The sequence below is a fragment of the Pseudorca crassidens genome, chromosome 8 (genome assembly GCF_039906515.1).
Source record: "Pseudorca crassidens isolate mPseCra1 chromosome 8, mPseCra1.hap1, whole genome shotgun sequence".
NCBI classification, from domain to species: Eukaryota; Metazoa; Chordata; class Mammalia; order Artiodactyla; family Delphinidae; genus Pseudorca; species Pseudorca crassidens.
The window spans coordinates 84,512,523-84,532,299 of NC_090303.1; the positions used below are offsets into that span (position 1 = coordinate 84,512,523).

Sequence of the window (19,777 nt, forward strand, 5' to 3'; positions counted from 1 at the left end):
GGTCCTATTTCCCGGGGCTGGGGGGCGAGAAATGTGACTATTTACAGATTAGCAACCATCTTGGGTCGCCTGCGTTACTTCCCCGGGGCGTGCACATTTCCCTAATACAGTTTCTTTCGTGATTCCGGCTCCATCCAAACCTCTACAGGGAAATGTGAACGCGGGGAGACCTCGGGGGACGGCCGGGGGCCGAGCCCAAACACCCTCCGAGATGCCCCGCCGAGACAGTGCCGACCTCCCCATCATGGCGGCGGCCGGGCGGGGAAGCCGAGCCCGTGCGTAGCGTGCGTGCCTCCTCTCCCTCCCCTCCCCCTCCTCGGCGGCGGCGGCGGCTGCGGCGGCGGCTTAGGCGGCAGCGCTCGCCATTGCCGCTGGTGGCAGGAGGCTGCGAGGAGCCGGCGCGGTCGCAGTCTCCACGGCGCAGGCCCACGGTAGCGCAGCCGCTCTGAGGTGAGTGCCCTACCGCGCAATCTCCAGCTATTTCAGCCCCGGCGCAGCCGCAACACGCCGCCCGCCTGCCGGCCGGCCGGCCCGCCCCGCAGCCGGCACCCTGCCGCCCCCGGCTCCAGGCCTGGGCCCCTGCCGGATTCGGCCCGCCTCGGGCGGGGGGCCCCGGCCCGGCCCAGTCAAACCGCCACCCCGAGGATGCACAGGCCTCACTAGGCCCCAGGCGTCCTGGCGGGCTCGGGAGGGAGGCTCTGCCCTCCCGAGAGCCCCAGGGTTCCGGCCTCCCCCGCCGCCTGAGGCTCTCGGGGCCGCGGCCTCCTCGCCGCCGTGGAACCCGGGGCCCGGGCCCGGCCTTCCCGCGGCTTCGGGAGCAGGAGGCCCGGGAGAGCGCGCCGGCCTGGGAGCGGGAGGTGGGCGGGCTGCGCGGGACGGGGGCCGCGGCTCCCAGCTCGCCTCCTTGGCCCTTCCCGGGTCTGGTCCGCGGGCGGGGCGGCGCGGCGCGGCGGGCTGGGCCGGGGCGCGGGAGCTGCTGTCTCCTGCGGGAGAGGAGGCTGGCTCTTCGGGCAACCTCCGAAGCTTCCCTCCCGCCGGGGTGGCGTGGGCTTGTTACCCAGGTAGACTGAGGGACGCTGGAATATGGCGCGTTGCCCACCTTCTTGCAAGTTAGGAGGCGGCAGCGGCGGCAGTTCGAGGAGGAGGGCGCAAAGTCCTTTTGTACGCAGAAATAAGGAGCGACATTGTGTTTTCTTCCCTAGCAGAGATGCTGCCCGTGGAGGGGGCTCGGTTCTTCCTGTGCTTGGGGTGGTGGTCCCCTGTGTGAGGGACAGGGGGAGTGGCACGACCTCGGGAAGGAACTGAACCTTTGCCACTGGAACGACAGGGGCTCTGGATGGCCTTGTGCATGGGTATTAGCCCACATCCCCAGCCTTTCGGGGAACTCAAGGGTTTGCCCTTTGCATGTGATCCACTTAACTGGGCGATGATGTCCACCACCTCTCTCACCTGTTGTGTCGTTGCTGTACGTCCTAAAGTTTCGACAGTATTTGACTGTGCCCATCAGAACTTGAAGTTGTTTAAAAATCTTAATATTTTTAGGGCTTCAAATGATATCCATCCAGTTGGAGGAGCTGTTGCCTGGTATCCATCCCTTCTTAAACATTAGATTAGCATATATTAATTGCTTACTTTACAGCTGATGTCACTTGTGCTTAATTCTTTCTGTGGTCAGAGCAAAATTCACATTTTCTTAAGTGTGTAGAGACAATGTATTGGAAACTCTTAAGGTGAAAGGTAGTGTGAGTGAGACTGTCAGCTCTGCGGGAGAATGGGTATGCACATCTTACACCTTTTGTCGAGGGCATCATCTGCTGTCACAGCTCACAGTGATCCTTTCCCCATTTCACCTTCGCCCAACCTTTAAAAAAATTCCTTTTCCTTTGGTCTTGAACAGTAAGTTATTGAGTTGTTCCTCACTCAGGGGAGGGGCGACTTTGGAGATGCTGGGGTTTTTTCCTTCCCTTAATTCAGTAGTGGCCTGACTCCCTAGAATTGTGTTTGAAAGTTCTTGATGTGTTATTCCATAGGTAGTGAAAATATGACTAGCTCCACCTGTGCATCCGAGTGTAATTTCCTTATTTTATGAGTGCAAAGGCAAACATACAGTTATCAAATGTAAATGTAATGTAGTATAACTATTCTTAACTTGGGTCCAGAATTGTGTGCAGACTTTTTTGTGAGGCTTTTTTTTTTTGACAGGAGTTAGATGTGGCTTTCAACAAGGTCCATCAGAATAAGAATTACTGTTTACTATCTTTTGGTTCATCTTTATTTGAGGTCCTTTGATTTCATCTGCCTGCCTTCCTCCTCTCCCCACCCCATCTCAAACTCAGTATACATGAGGAAAATTACTTTTTGCTTGGGAGTCTTGGTATATTCTCATTTGGGGGGGGGGAAAAAAAGGTTTCTTATCCCCAAGACAGGAGTTTTCTTACCAGGTTTTAAGGAAATTCAGCAGATTTAGGGAAGTAATTATAGGAGTAGGAGATAACGAGGGCCCTTGTCCAGATATAGAGGGAATTAAAGAAAGGATTTCAGGTTTCCCTCCCAATTCATGTATACTCCAATGGAACCCAAAATTGTACGGTTTTTTGGTTTTATTAAGTCACAATTATGTATCCATCTCTAATTTTTTAGGGAGCTAAAGACCAACTTCCCATGATTTAAATATCTGAGTTTGCATTGCCTATACATCATAGGTTCAAGCAGACTTACTTGAAGAAGTATTTTATGTGAAATGATAGAAAATGGTGACTTTTAAGGGAAATTTAAGCTCCTTGTAGTCTGGGGTTAATTTTTTTTTTTTTCCCGGTACGTGGGCCTCTCACTGTTGTGGCCTCTCCCGTTGTGGAGCACGAGCTCCGGACGCGCAGGCTCAGCGGCCATAGCTCACGGGCCCAGCCGCTCCACGGCTTGTGGGATCTTCCCAGCCCGGGGCACGAACCCGTGTCCCCTGCATCGGCAGGCGGACTCTCAACCACTGCGCCACCAGGGAAGCCCCTGGGGTTAAATTTTTTATACCTCTTTCTGTATATGTAATAAGGCATTCAGTAAATGTTTGTTGGGGAATAATAATAATGAACAGTATTATTGAAATTAAAATTTTTTCACAAATATTTGAAAAGGTATGCTGATTTTTTGGTTTCTGGAAGTTCTGTAAACTGTCAGCCTTTAGAAGCACACCCTCCAGTCTCTGGAGAACAGGAAGTTATTGCATAGGTTCAGCTTCTGTCAGATATCTTTAGGCAAGCCCAGTCCTTCACGCTGCAGTGGGCTTGTTCATCTACTCAGTGCCACTCTGAAAAGTTGGAGGGTAAAGGGGAGCTCTGTGGGTTGTTGAGTCTCAGAAGTGTCTGCTCTAACCTCAAAAGTTTTGGCATTACTCTCTCTGGGGCTGTAATTAATCCAGGAAATTCGATATTTGAATTTAGACGTTTATGTATATCTATGTGTGATGCTTAATAATACATATATAAATAGTATTTGGAAAATCAGTCTTACAGGTAAATATCAATTTTTGGTTTTGTAAAAAACATTTAAGAAAATGTTTTATACTGAAGGAAATTCTCTCTGTTCTTTCATGTTTTCCTTGAGAGCTAAAGCTAGTGTTTTCAGCCTGAGCTTACCCAAATATAATTTTCCATGAATGCTTAGTAAAACAGCAATGACAAAGAAACCCACTTGTTAAGTTTATTTTAGAAACATTTTATTTAGACCAAGTCCAATCAGTATTTTTTTAGGCTCTGGATACATGTTAAATTTTGAGCATCATGTATCATATAGTTCCTTCCTTATTAACTAGGGAGTGGATTATCCACTTTCTTGGCTTTTCAGCTAGTGCTTTTATCCATCAATATTTTACTAAGGAGAACAGGCTGGAAGAGAAAAAGTAAAGGAGGTGAAACAAATCAATTTCAGGTGTTTCCAGAAGATTATAACCACATTGAGCTATTGGAAACTTTTAATCCTGGAGCAACAAGAATGCTTTGTCTGAAGTTATTTTGATGTAATGAGGACAAAACTTAGAAAATAAACAGAATTTTTGATTGCTCAAGGAAAATAAGTGGATTATATATACCTTGGAATATATATATTTTTTCTGCAGTGCATTTCATAATTAGGCTAAAATGATTTCAACCCCACTCAGTGCAGTTTAGTAACTGAAGCTTCAAAAAGATTTCATCATATGGTCTTTAGTCCTAAAATGTGAACATTTATATGAACTGAAGAAAAATCAGAAATACAACTTCATAGAGATATTCTAGCATATTTTTAAAAGGATCCCCTCCCCCAAAACAAAAACAACCAAAGCAAAACTAGGGGGTGGTTAAGGCAGGCCTACCACATGTGTGATCCTTGAGGTCAATCTGTATTGTATCAGCAGCAGCAGTCACGTAGATAATAAACCGACCATAGGAATCTTCTCCAGAATTCCAGACTTGGTAGCCTTCGTTATCAAACTGCTCCCGAGCCATCAGATAATTTCTGAGGAAGCCTTGTCTAGTAAGGGAGGGGTGTGTGTGTGTGTGTGTGTGTGTGTGTGTGTGTGTGTGTGTGTTGGGGGAGAGTTGGTGGGGAGGAGAGGGGGAAAGGGTAGATGATACTGGTAAAAGAATCTAGTTTTACAGATTGGGATGATCGCTGGAATTTTGGAGATGTAGTATTTTTAAAAGAAGCTAAAAGAGCTACTTTCGTTTGGGTCATCCGTTTGGTGATATACAGTGTCTGCCATTTGTAGTGTATTGTTTAGTATATAAGCACAGTATTTAGATTAGTTCATGTATGCTGATTTCTGTGGTTACGAATGTGAAAAGTTTGGCTGACAGTTTAGGTGGACATTTTCTTCAGAACTCTTAAATGGTGCCTGTTGGATAAACTATGACAAGCCTTTCTCAGAATCATGAAGAATGAACTATGTATGCATAAATATTTAGACCATTTTAAAAAAAGAGCTTATATTTTACTGTTGGTAGTTGTAAAGTCTACTTTTTAGAACTTGGAGAGTCTGTTTTGTTGCTGCCACTGAATGCTAATATGGTTAGGCTGGCAGCTAAACCTACAAAGAACAAGAGGAAGTAAGGAAATGTTCCCATGAAACATTGCTTAAAACTAAGCAGTGGACTAGAAATGGGGAGCTAGAGACTAGGGGACTTAATTAGTTTTATGTTCAAAAGAGGATGAGGCGTACCCTCCACTGAGAAGTAACCTTAAGTGTGTCCTCACTCTGGAGTTTTGCCATTTATTCACCAGACACTGATTAAAGACATACTATATTCCAGTCATGTTCTAGGTGCAAGAGTAACAAATAAACCGTGGGCTTTGTCTATAGCGGAGAAAGATAAGGGTGCAACTAACTATAATACAGTTTGTTGAGAACTAAAATAAAGAAAGAGTGGTGTGGGATTATAGAAGGAGGGAGGGAATTCTGGGGGAAGGGGTGAGTGATACAGGGAGAGTAAGTGAGGTTAAGGAAGACTTTTCATGTAGTGGTTGCTTAAGTAGGACTTTGAAGGATGAGTAGCTGTTTTACTGATGAAAAAGAAGAGGCTAGATGAAGGGAATGATAGTCTGATTTTAGAAAGCAAGCAGATTTTGCTGTACTTGGGGAGTAGAGGAAAATGAAGCTGATGAGGTTGTGGCCTGATTGGGAAGAGCATGGGGGAGTTAAAGATTATCGTTGGTTAATGGATGAGGATGATGATGCCTTTAATAAGGTAGGGAATGTATAGGGAGAACAGAATTTGAGGAGGAAGGTAATAGGGTATGATGCTAGGTGTGGGAATCAAGATATGTCAAAATAGGTTAGGTACCTGAAGACTTGGACTGGAGCTCAAGGGGAAGAGGGGATCTATTAGGAGGTTTGTATTCATTGGCATAATGTCATATAGAAACTGCAAAAGAGTATAATATCAAGAGTGAGGAAACAACTAAGGCAACCTTGGGTAGCATCTATATCTGAAGGTCAAGTGGAAGAAGAGAGGCCTGTGAAGGAAGTTGAAAAACAATGGCTGAAGAGATAAGATAAATGGTATAGAGTTGAAGAAGCTGAGGATAGGGATTAATGGAATTTTAACAGGGTTTAGCAATGTGAAATACTACGGAGCTCACTGGGATAAAAACTGGATTTGGCAATTAAGAAATAAAGTAAATTTTCTGAATGTGTTTATGTGTGTATATGTATGTATTGTTTTGCCATGAATCATGATAAACACAATAGATTTCTGGAGTCTTATTGAATATAGGGGTAGGGCCTTAAAACACAATTTAATAGATGGCCCGTGCTTAGAAATAGGTCCTGTTACTCTCCTTCTCTCATGGGAATTACAACATTAAAAACTTTGGGAGATGACTTAAATTTTAACAATTAGAGTTTATGTATTTGAGTATATATAGTATCGTATATTTGAGTTTATAATCTTTAAAGTTTATAATCTCTTTTGAAGGATTTTGAAGTTTTATGATATTTATAGGTTAAGTGCAGGGTTTTTTAACCTGGGTTTTATAGTTCTGGGGTTCATGGATATATTTTGGCTGTGTGATCCTGAATCTTGAAATAGTTTGAAAAATACTGTGTGGGCCTATATGATTTTTCTGGGGAGAGGGTCCTTAACTTTTATGGACCCTCTCAAGGGGTTGTTGACATACAGAAAAGTCAAGGGCCTTTTTGGTAATGTTAATGATTAAGTCAAATGTTGGTTGTGTCAGTTGGCTGAAATCAGTTATCCTGACTGGGCTAGATCAAGCAAGGGAAAGAAACTTTGAGTAGGTGTCTGGGGTGAGGAACTTTGGGAAGATGTAAGGTACCTTTCGGAGATAGGAGTAGGAACATCAGAAGGAAGGTGGGAGGGATGCCAAACCACAGCTTAACCAGCTTCAGGATTTTGTCAAGTCATCTGAATTCCTTGCTTTTTTATATTCCAGAATTCACATTGTATATGACTATTCATGCACTCTATACAATAGGCTTTGTGCGGGGATCAAATTACTATTGTTTTAAAGAGAAAGTTTTGAAAGAAAGCTAAATGGTTCATTAGACTGCACTCAAATTCATTTTTTAAAAATTTAATTTTTATTTTATATTGGAGTATAGTTGAATCATGCTGTGTTAGTTTCAGGTGTACAGCAAAGTCAAATTCATTTTTAAGGTGGTAGTTGTTTATATGCACTTCGGAAAACTTCTAAAAGGTACATGTACCAATCCAGTGATCTGGGACAACGCATTTATTCTCTCCTTGCTTAATTTTTCTGACCATGAAATGAAAATACCATTGGCCTGTCTTATAGGGTTTATGTGAAATATGACAATTATGAAATATTTTGAGGTCTAAAATTATATAATGGTAACAGATTGCTAGTGTTCACATTTCTTAAGCCATTGATAAAACCTGGATTTTTAAAATTATTTATTTATTTATTTATTTATTTATTTTTGGCTGTGTTGTGTCTTCGTTGCTTCGCATGGGCTTGCTCTAGTTGTGGCGAGCGGGGGCTGCTCTTCGTTGTGGTGTGTGGGCTTCTCATTGCCGTGGCTTCTCTTGTTGTGGAGCATGGGCTCTAGGAGTGCGGGCTTCAGTAGTTGCGGCTCGCGGGCTCTAGAGTGCAGGCTCAGTAGTTGTGGCACACGGGCTTAGTTGCTCTGAGGCATGTGGGATCTTCCCGGACCGGGGATTGAATCCGTGTCCCCTGCATTAGCAGGCAGATTCTTAACCACTGCACCACCAGGGAAGTCCCACAATCTGGAAATTTAAGCAGATTATTTAATAATGTTTCATACTAGAACTTATTTGATTCCTAAAATATTTCATATGAAGTTTTAGATAATTGGTCATTTTTACTTTCTTCTTCTAATCTTTGGATCTTTGAAATTGCATTAGGAGACAGTTTTGTCAGCTAGGCCCTGGATTCTGGGCAGTGATCTCCAAATTTTATTGTTACCCTTACAAGTAAATTTTGAGCACACATTCTGAATCACATTTATTTATAAATGGTATTCCTGTTATTGTACTAATACATTTATGTACATTATAAAATATGTAGAAGGTAGAAATTTTAAAAGGGTCAGATAAAAATGAATATTTTCAAATGTCTTGCTGATTGAGTTAATGATGGTTCAGTAATTTATGAGTTTGATTTGCTTGTTTTTATAAATATATTTGCTCATAATTCATTTTTTTTCTGTAATTAATGCCAGTTGGCAACTGTATAGGTTACCCTGTAAAAGTATTGGTTAATACAAGAATTACATGAATAAACATATTGGGTAATCTTAAGAAAATTTGTGTTATGCAGCTTGCAGTTGGGCTTGTGTTTGTGGATTATGTTTACGTTCACTAAATCTGTCCCTAAATAGAACTGGAGTATTTTCTTTGTTCACCTTTTTTTAGTCCTTTGTCTTTCATTAAACAATTGTAAAATAAAATTTTCAGTAATAGATCTTTTATATAAAAATAATCACAAGTTAAAGAATCAACCAGGGTTTACTACATAAAAACACCATCATAGAACTAGTCTGTTGACCCCAAACTGGCTTTAGGAACTAAGTCTAAAGAAACAATTCCAGTATCACCAGTTATGTGATTGAGTGTTAAAATTTTTGTCTTTCTTCCTTAATTTTTATCTTTATATTTTTAAAGTTTTTCTACATTGAAAATGTATTATTTTTGTAGTGAAAATTTTTAGAAACAAAAAATCCCCCAAATCAATGGTTATTTTTGGTTTATAAGCATATATGTGATTTTCATTTTCTTTCCTATAGCTTTCATTATTTTTCAGATTATTTTTAATGAAAATGCATTAACTTTCATAATTAGAAAACATAAGTATGAATAATATAATTATGGCCATAGGGAGTTAACTATCAGATTTTGGGCAGGCAAGTCACTTATCCTCACTGGGCCTTTTTCCCCATTTGAAAAATGAAGAGGACAGAATGGTAAAGTTTCTTCTAAATAAAAATTCCTTCTAAAATTAGTTCTGAGTCTCCTGTTATGACATGGTAAACAACAAATATATTTTCTTAATGTAAAAAGGTACGTATATGTGTTTATTATAGAAAAGCAAAGAGAAGAAAATTTAAAATAATTATATATCAGTCATACATATTTAACAATATTTTAATTATATGGTTTTAGATATTTTCCTAAGTGTACATGTATGTACTTGCATGCACACACACACTGTGCATGGATATACTGTATATGATAATATAAAATAATACTCTGTATATTGTCTTGAACCAAAAATGTCTAAGGGTGTTTGATTTGTCTATTTTTGCCCTGAAACATTCTTAATGGGGCAGTTATAAATCCATTTTAATGAAATATAAAAGATATTAAAGTTTCTATCCAAATACAAATTAGTCCAGGAAATGCTTACTCTCTTGTTTCATGCTCTGTGTGGTTTTGCTGAGGTAAGGGTAACTTGGAGTAAGGGCGGAAGGGCTTGCCTATGAAAGCTTACTTAGTGAAGAATGAGAGCTAAATCCTGGGTTAACCTCAGTTTCATTCACATATTAACTTGCTTTTTCTCCACTCTGCCCTCACACTTCATGAGCCAAGATTCCTATTTGTAGGATAGTTTCTAAAGCAAACAAGTTTGTCTCAGTATTATTAGTCTTTTATTTTACCCTGGGACCTTCTGAGTTGTTATATTCCCACTGAGAGCAAATTGATATTAGTAACAGCTGTCATATAATACAGGAGTGTTAAAAATGCTTGTTTGTTTGTTTTTTTTAAAGCATTATTTGTGGGGAGTTCAAAAGATTTTATGTACGTAAAATATAAATATATAAATATAAAATGCTATGTAGTCTAGTTCATCCTCTGCCTCAATGAAGTATGTGATATATATAATTTTAGTTTTATGTAAAGAATACTGGCTCTTGGGCTTCCCCGGTGGCGCAGTGGTTGAGAGTCCGCCTGCCGATGCAGGGGACACGGGTTCGTGCCCCGGTCCGGGAAGATCCCACATGCAGCGGAGCAGCTAGGCCCGTGAGCCATGGCCGCTGAGCCTGTGCCTCCGGAGCCTGTGCTCCGCAATGGAAGAGGCCAGCAAAAAAAAAAAAGAAGATTGGCTCTTTCTCAAAGATTTTGTGCAGTAGATTTTCTTTAGAAAAGTTAGTAATATAATCCAATTTTCTTGCCTACTCATTTAGTTCTGTCTTTAATCTTTCTGGTAGCTAGTTCGTTTGTTTATACAACATGGAAACAAGGTAGGGTAAATATTTCCTTAGTTATCACAATATCTAAAGTAGTCTAGTCATTTTCCATCTAAGTATAATACAAAGCCTGCGGAGGTATGTATTGGAAGAAAAAAAGTCCGATTTGTTTATTCTCTTCCCTTCTACTTTGAAAATTAGAATCTTTTCCAGGAGAAAAACTTTATCATTTATACTTGACAATTAAGATGCTTAAGTCAGTGTCTTTCAGACATAGGGAGAGGTGGACAATCTGGGAATAAAAAGTACAAACTTTTTGCCTCAAACTTTTTTTTCAGTTTTTGTGTTTGAAAGATGTGAGAGCAGTCACTAATCCTAACTTGAGAATCCACCAAGATGGATTGTGTTCATTCTGAAGAAATCCATTTTGTAGCTAAATGAGTCGTATATGTCTAATGTCCTCGAAGTAGGTAATCTTTGGTTAGTATTAATTTAGGGTCTTTGGTAAGGTAGTGATTCTTGTGTTTTAGGCTAGCACAATTTTGAAATTATCTTTTTTTAAAGAATAATGATTATTTTATAACAATAATTGTTTTCCCTTAAAGGTAAAAGAATATGCAGCTGTTCCATGTAAATATGTATACTCAGATTTGGCCTGCCAGCAGAGTTTAAGAACTTTATATCCAATGGCCTAATTGACACCTCTCAGATGCCTCAGATGCACTTCATCCCAAAGTGAGATTCCCTTTTCAAACTTGGCCCTGTTCCATTCTTTCTTACCTCAGTGAAGGGTATCACCGTTTCATCTGTTTTCTCAGAACAGAAACTTGGTCTTTCCATACTGTCAACTCCTGTTTAACTTTCTAAATAAGCTCAAATTATCCTCTTCATTTCCACCATTATCACTTTTGTCTGGATTGCTGTTGTTTCTTTTCTGGACTGTTGAAATAACCTATCACTGGTCCACCTGCATCCACTCTGGCTGAGCACTAATCCATTCTCCTCATTGCAGGCAGAATTAATTGATCTTTTCTAAATACACAAGTTTGATCATGTCCCACATTTAGGATGAAGACAAAGCTCTTTAATGTGGCTGTACTTACCTTTTGGACTCATTTTCTATCAAACATGCTGCCCTAACCATTAGACCTTTCCTATTGTTCCTTCTGCCTGGAAAGCTTTTTCCTCTCTTTTATCTGGTAAAATCTTGTAAATTTTATTCAAGTCTCAAGCATCATTTCCTCAGGGAAGTTTTACCACATTTCCCTTATTTTTATACTTTTTCTTCACCATTTATGTCTATACGTGTCATTTTACATTTGTTGATATATTACTTGATATATGTCTGTCCCTCCCACCAGATTGTAAGCTTTATGAAAGTAGACATCATGTTTGTGTCCATCACCATGCACAGTGCCTGACACATAACTAATAGTATTTATTTGAATACATGATAGTAGAAACCTTGCAAAATTCACTTGTAATATTTTATCTTATTATTAGGTTTTTGTGGTAGCATCTAATATTTTATAATTTTTAGGAACTTGGGAATGGGAAGAGATTCTAAGTCATCTAAGCCAGCTCAGCTCCCCAAAGTTACATGGTCATCAGTCTTCTTGAACACATCCAGTGATAGGAAATCATTTTGGTGGGTACTAACTACTGAAACTCGGTTTGGTCTTTAATACTTTTTTAGATGGTTAGAAAGTTTAATTTCAACTGAAGTTTCTCCCTGTAATTTTTACCTACTGGTCTCACTTTTGCTCTTTAGGACTTCCAAAAATAAGTATAGTTCTTTTTGTTTTGTTTTTTTTTAAATAAAGTCCTTTCAGTCATCTCTCTTTTAGTTTAAATATCCCGAGATCCTTAAACCTTCTTGGAAAGGTAATGAGATATGCCGGAAGGATAGAGTTTGGGGGCTATGTTAGTTTCCTAGGGCTACTACAACAAGTTACCGTAAACTTGGTACCTTAAAACAACAGAAATTTATTCTCTCATAATTCAGAAGGCCAAACGTCAGGAATCAGGTGTTTGTAGGACCACAATCACTCTGGAGGCACTAAGAAAGAATCTGTTGTTTGCCTCTTACAGCTTTTGGTGGCTGCTGGCATTCCTTGACTTGTAGCTACATCACTGCAGTCTCTGCCTTCATGGGCACACTGTCTCCTACTCTTCTGTGATCTCTGTTGGCCTCACTCTCATAAGAACACTTGTCATTGGATTTAGTACCAACCTGGATAATCCCAGATGATCTCCTCATCTCAAAATCCTTAATTTAGTTACATCTGAAGGAACCTTTTTCCGAATAAGATAACATTCATAGTTTCCAGGAGTTAGGATGTGGACATATCTTTTTGGGAGCCACCATTCAACCCACTAAAGGGGCTCCTGGGTTTAAATCTTGATAATGCTACCTCCTAGCATTTTGCAACCTTGAGCATGTTGCTTAATCTCTCTGAGCCTGAATCTCTTTAATTTTAAGACAAGGATAATAATACTTGTATCATTGATATGAGGAGATTTAAGGAAAATTCAGGTGAAGTACTTGACACATGGTAACTAACTCTACATGTTGCCTTCCATATTATCAAACTACCCTGACCCTACTGCACTTTCTCAGGGCCCCTAGATATCAAGCGTGGCCTAGAACCCAGCACAAGTGCAACTGGTCTGATAAGTACAAACTACAGTGGGTCCATTTTTTTCTGTTTTTTGGGGCAGTGTATAGCCACTATGATTAATGTAGTCCAAGTTTGAATTATGTTTATTTGTAGCCACATCATAAGATTACCTCATTAAATTTAGAATTGATTAAAACCCATTTCTTTTTCATTGGTGTAATTATTAAACTTCTATTGTGTAGTTAGGTGTTTAGAACCAAGTGTACATTTTCACATTACATTGTATGTTGTAAGCGTTACATTATCAAATCATAGTGCCTAGTGCATAATGGGAGCAAAATTTATGCTGAATTTAATGTTGCTGCATGGTTTAAAGGAGTCTTTTTTTTTTTTTTTTTGGCTGTGCTGCATGGCTTGTGGGATCTTAGTTCCCTGACCGGGGATCGAACCCAGGCCCCTAGCAGTGGAAGCGCAGAGTCCTAACCACTGGACCGCTAGGGAATTCCCTAAAGGAATCTTTAAACTATCTACTTTGGTGTTGTTCAGAGAACATTTCTTAAAACAAACGCTGGGGTGAATATAAAAAGGAAGAGAGTTACCATTGAAGTAGCAACTATATCAATTATATTGGGCAGATGGATGGCATCACTAGATACCCTTTCAGGTAATCAATGGCTGATCACTTCCAGGTTGATGGATGGGTTGCTTTTGATACTTCCATCAGGTATATGAGATATGTGTCCATTGCTTATTTAACAAATATGCATTTAATTATTTCCATATCTGCTAGTATTTGGAATTTGCATTTGAGATAAAACACTGGAGAAATGGATGATGTAGAAATGGTGTTTTTAAAATAGTTATTTTTAGAGTATTACATGCACATTGTTAAATGATCAAACAATATAAAAGGAATTCAATGAAAAGTGAGTTTCCCACAGTTTCCCACCCCCAAAACAACTACCACTATCAGTTTTCTTGTGTAATCTTCAAGGTAGGGTAAGCAAAAGTGTGTGTGTGTGTGTGTGTGTGTGTGTCCTTTTTAAAAAACACAAATGATTGCTTATGTGCATATGGTCCTCTAGAAAGTGTTTTTTTTGTTTGTTTTTGAATGTCATGTTTTGTATCCTGACCCTCAGCACCAGTGTAGGATTTCTAGTTTTTTTACCCTATTGTTGAGAGACAGGGAACCAAATTTCATAGCTTTCTATTACTGATTTGATTGTGTGGGATGCCTTTCGAAGAGAGTTGTATATTATATAGTTCTTTGTGAAAGAATTCTCTTTATAGGCTGTTTATACCAGGGAAATAAAACCAGTTTTAATTCAGACCACTTATTTAGAAAATGACTGAAGAAAAACTCATGAAATTGGTTTAAAACATCATCCTGGTGTTGCCTGAGGCCTTTTCATGCTTGCTAAGTGAATTACTCATTTTGATTATATTGACAGCAAGGCGAAATAAATTATTTCAAGAGCCAGGTAGGTAATATAGGTCTAGTTTAAAAAGAGCTAGAAAATTCAAGAATAGAGGACTATGGTAGCCATAACATTCTACCTTGGGTTATTATCTGTGGGTTTTTTTTTTCCCCCTCTTTTGTTAAAGTATAAGCCAATGTTTCTCTTTTTTTAATTATTATTTTATATTGGAGTATAGGGCGTGATTAACAATGCTATGCTAGTTTCAGGTGTATAGCAAAATGATTTAGTTATACATATATCTATTCTTTTTCACATTCTTTTCCCATATAGGTTATTACAGAGTATTGAGTAGAGTTCCCTGTGCTATATGGTAGGTCCTTGTCGATTATCTATTTTATATACAGTGTGTACATGTTAATCCCCACCTCCTAATTTATCCCTCCCCCCACCTTTCCCCTTTGGTAACCATAAGTTTGTTTTCTAAGTCTGTGAGTCTGTTTATCTTTTGTAAATAAGTTCATTTGTATCATTTTTTAGATTCCACATATAAGTGATATCATATGATATTTGTCTTTCTCTAACTTACTTCACTTAGTATGATAATCTCTGGGTCCATCCATGTTACTGCAAATGGCATTATTTCATTCTTTTTTATAGCTGAGTAATGTTCCTGTATGTATATACCACATCTTCTTTATCCATTCATCTGTTGATGGACAGTCTACCTTGGGTTATTATATGTGGGGTTTTTTTTCCTCCTTTTTGTTACAGTGTAAGCCAGTGCTTTTTTTTAAAAAAAAAAATTTATTTATTTATTTAGGCTCTGCCAGGTCTTAGTTGTGGCACATGGACTTCTTAGTTGCAGCATGCATGCGGGATCTAGTTCCATGACCAGGGATCAAACCCAGGCCCCCTGCATTGGGAGTGCAGAGTCTTACCTACTGACCACCAGGGAAGTCCCAGGCCAGTGGTTCTTAATCTTTGGTTTCAGGACCCTTCTTAATAGTCATTGAGGACTCAAGAGCTTTTGTTAATATGGGTTATAACTTTTGATACTTACTGTATTAGGAATTAAAACTGAGAAATTTTAAAAATGTTTATTAATTTTAAAATAATATACCCACTACATGTTAAAGTTAATGAAACATTTTAATTAAAAATAACTATATTTTCCGGGCTTCCCTGGTGGCGCGGTGGTTGAGAGTCCGTCTGCCGATGCAGGGGACACGGGTTTGTGCCCCAGGCCGGGAAGATCCCACATGCCACGGAGCGGCTAGGCCCGTGAGCCATGGCAGCTGGGCCTGCGCGTCCGGAGCCTGTGCTCCGCAATGGGAGGGGCCCCAACAGTGAGAGGCCCGCGTACTGCAACAAAACAAAACAAAACAAAAAACTATATTTTCTGAAACAAAAACAATTTAGTGAGAAGAGTGATATTGTTTTACAGTTTTTGCAAATCTCTTTAGTGTCTGGCTTGTTAGAAGACAGCTGGATACTCCTATCTGCTTTTGCACTCAGTCTGCTGCAGTATGTTACAGCTTTGGTTAAAGTATAAGAAGATCTGTTTGGAAAAGGGAAGAGTATTTTAAGAACCTTTTTAGATTACTGTGGATGATATTCTTTGATATTACATGAAAACTCAGCAGTGTTAATTTCTTAAAGGTGAATTGCAATGTGGAATCTGAAACCATATCTGTGCTTTGTTATGTTAAAATCTATTGGTTTATCATGCACTTTGAATGGATCTTTTAATCCATGCATAATTTTGTAACATCATACATTGATCATTTGGAAAATATTAGTTTACTGAGTTATGCAGATCTTCTAAATGTTGACACAAAAATCACATTCATTAACACTACCACTGATCTCATCAGAAAAGACTTTTTTTTTTTTTTTTAGAAAAGACTTTTAAGAATGGAAGGCTATCAAGCTCACTGTGGCAGATACAAGTTTTCCAAAATTCTAATTATCACTTGAAGTACCCAGTTTTATCATTGACAACAAATGCTCTCAGTTGTTTTCCTTGAAGTGATAGGCTCACTTTGTTCATTTTTGAGAAAATAACTATCAGTTACCCAGGTCTAAATAGCCATACAGTTTGTCAGCTCCTCTTTCAAGTAAAAATGGTATTCCTTGGGGGAAAATGTGGGTAATTCAGTTTGCGACTCAAAGCATGGTTTATGTGCTTTTTGAAATAGCCATCACACTTCCGAATGCAGAAGTGCTGTATGTATACTTTCCATTTGATTACACAGAATAGTAAAAAGACATGAATTCAAGGGTGAAGATTTAATAAAATTAATAATTTTTACTCTTTCATCAGCACATTCTTAAATTATGAAATTGACTCTTTCCTTTTACTGTGAATACATGAAGGTGAAGAATATAATGATGACTAGTACAGTTTGGTGCCATTGCCTTTAATTAATTGTGCTAAGATGCCAGTAGTTTTACCCTACCATTGCTTTTGCATTCTAAGTGCAAATATAAGTACAGTGAAAAAAGGCAAAGAATGTCTTAGTTATTATGAAAATAGTTTTGACCTCACTGATCCCTTGAAGAAATCACAGGGATTCCCAGGGTTATAAGGTTCACTTTGAGAACTGCTGCTGTAAGCTATTTGAGGGTTAGACTAATCACCCCACATATCCCCCTTCAGTTTCTGATCCAGGATTTTTCACAGAAAAGGTGCTCAATATATATTTGTTTTATGAATGTGATTTGATGACATTTAAACAGGACAAAACTTGGTGAGTAAAATTATGTAGCAGCCTACATCCATCCAAGCAATCTTGATCAGGCAGCTTTCCCACAGACATTGGTGAGAATAAGTTGAGCTAATGGAATGTGGATGATAATATACTTGGTAAATGCAAATGATGAAATAACTACAAATAAGGTGATGTTGAAATTAGAACTAACTGATTTCAGGAATGCACAGGAAAAGGATACACATGTACAAGTTCCTACACAGCCAGCGATTTCAGCCTTGTTAGGTTTCTGTTAATGAGTCCTCTACTTTTTGGGTCCTTTAATTTGTAGGGGTCTAAGAGAGGATCCTCAAGTAAGATGGATCTTATCTGAAAAGCAAACATCTCATTTAAATTTCAGTAGGTCGTGGGTTGTGCTTAATCTAGTAAAGTCTTTTCAAAAAGAGTTACTGACAGTGAATGTTAAAAACAAATCACTTTTTTTGAAGAATAGTGACTAAAAGTCCTGGGTCTATATAAACTGCAGACCCAGGTAGTCATTTTCCTCTTTAAGGAAACCTGTCCTGTTAATACCCTACTATGTATTTTTGGGGCAAGAAATTGGGTGATAAGATGGTGTGATATACCCTCTTTTAGTGTGTAAGCCTCAGTTCATCTAGCTACATTTTGATAATCTCAAATTTTGTTAAATAATACTCCTCCTCTTGTTTTCAAGTGATTTGTTTGTTACAGTCTATTTCTAGTTTAGGGCTAGGATGTAGGAATGGGTAGTAAATTGGGGGTGGAAATGGGAAGGAACAGTATTAGTTCTAAACCATCCCAGGCCTTCCACTACTCCCACCCCCAATCCCAACTTTTAAAAAACTTTTTACTCCTATTTCAAGTAAAGATTGTAAGAGATAAGTTAAGGCATTTCTAACAATCAAAACCACACAGTTTTTTTGTTTCATGTTAAAAGTTACTGAGTCTACTTTAAGAAGTTCCTTCAAACATCTTGTGAATTTACCTTTTGTCCCTGAAGGTCATTACTTCAATTTACAATGGATACTCCCAAAAAGTTGGGTAGGGTAGGCATTACCTAAACTTTGGTCATCATCATACCTATGTAACAGCATGAGAGGATTCAGCTAGTACAGGGGTGTGTTACTATGTGAGAGCCACTTGTGCTTCTTGTCATAGGTGCCATGTCCTGGTTAGAAACCATTTAAAATCAAACTGGAAAATACCAGTCACCTTTTAAGGATGTCATAAAAATAAGGTTATTTTTATGACATCCTTAAAAGACTAAATACTGTTTTAAAACTGACCAAAGTAAAATGTCTGCTTTCAAACAGAGTTGTAAGTGGAAATGTAAAATAAGGTCAAATTAAAAATAATTTATCTATTACATTTCCTGAACAGATTTAATTTTGAACTCTGTGTGCAAGGCACAGATTGGAATGGTTGCTGCAGATATTTTATGGAATATAGATTTCAGATTGTTATTTGCTTGTAAATATACACATGAAAACCCACTTTCAGGACTCCTACTTTAAATTTTTCAAAGAATTTTATCCTTTATGGAAGATATATTTGTATCTATTATTCCTCTAGTACCATATCCTAGTTAAGTAGTTTGAGGAGATTAGGGTTAAGTACTACTACTTTGGTATGACTTCTATAGCTGCTACCTTTAAAAATTTGTTAAATACTTCAGGCATAAATAAGGATATAGAACAATATAATGAATACCATGTATCTTCTACCCAACTTAAAAAAAATCACAGATAATAATGCCTCCTGGGCATTCCTTCCTCATCCTTTCCCTTCCCAGCTGTAACCATTATTCTGAATTTGATGTTTACCTTTCCCCTGTATCAAAAAACAAAAACAGAAAAACTATACCTTTATGTGTTGTATCCATAGGAAAGATATCATATTGTTTCGTATGTTTTTAAAGTTATATGAGATTAATCTTTATTTTTTTTGTTGTTTTGTTTTTTTGTTTTTTGCGGTACGCGGGCCTCTCACTGTTGTGGCCTCTCCCGCTGTGGAGCACAGGCTCGGGACGCGCAGGCCCAGCGGCCATGGCTCACGGGCCCAGCCGCTCCGCAGCATGTGGGATCCTCCCGGACCGGGGCACAAACCTGTGTCCCCTGCATCGACAGGCGGACTCTCAACCACTGCGCCACCAAGGAAGCCCGAGATTAATCTTTATTGAGGCATGTAGTTATAGTTTACTCATTTTACATGCTATATAATATTTGATTTAATGGAGTGTGAAAGTAATATATGATCTTTGTAGAGAAGTTTGAAAATAAAAGAAAATATGAAGATGAAAAAATTTGTAGCTCTGCCATCCAGAGATACCACAGTTAATTTTTTTTCCTTTGATTCCCCCCCCTCCCACTTAAGTTTATGTATTTTCTGGGTACCTTTTAATATGAATGGGACACAGTTTTATGGATTACATAAAATTGCAAAACAGCCACATAAGGGCTGTAATCGTATTTTAGTTGAAAAAGAAAAGAAAATGAGCTTTCCATATTAGGTATTCCACGTATACCAGGTATTCCACATATACCTAGGAAATTTACTATCTATATCGAATACTGATGGCATATTTCTTAGTATGGAAACACTGTGTAAGTGATATCTGGGAAGAGTTAGGTAGTATTGTTTAACATGTTTTTAAACTTATCTGAGAGATTTTTCTAGTAAACAAAATTATTAGATTTTGATGCTTATCTCTTTAAACATTAAGTACTTTTTTGGTTTTAACTTTTTGATTAAAAATGAAAAAGATGAAATATTTAGGTATGCATTTAATATATGTACAAGATCTATATGAGGAAAACTACAAAGCTCAGATGAAAGAAATCAAAG

The 19,777-nt window shown here is 38.6% G+C and overlaps 1 protein-coding gene across 11 annotated transcripts in view; it reads left to right on the forward strand.

Moving 5' to 3' along the window:
- Window positions 1–308: 308 nt before the first annotated feature.
- The window catches only part of NRF1 (nuclear respiratory factor 1), a 136,921-nt gene continuing 117,452 nt past the window's right edge, over window positions 309–19,777 (forward strand). For 7 of the 11 annotated variants that reach the window (XM_067746984.1, XM_067746991.1, XM_067746995.1 and 4 more), the window contains exon 1: window positions 309–450. The gene's annotated coding sequence lies outside the window, so the exon portion shown is untranslated. Of the gene's footprint in view, window positions 451–10,015; window positions 14,572–15,558; window positions 19,114–19,777 lie in introns of those variants that run through there. The other 4 variants (XM_067746987.1, XM_067746986.1, XM_067746985.1 and 1 more) reach the window with 4 other exon arrangements.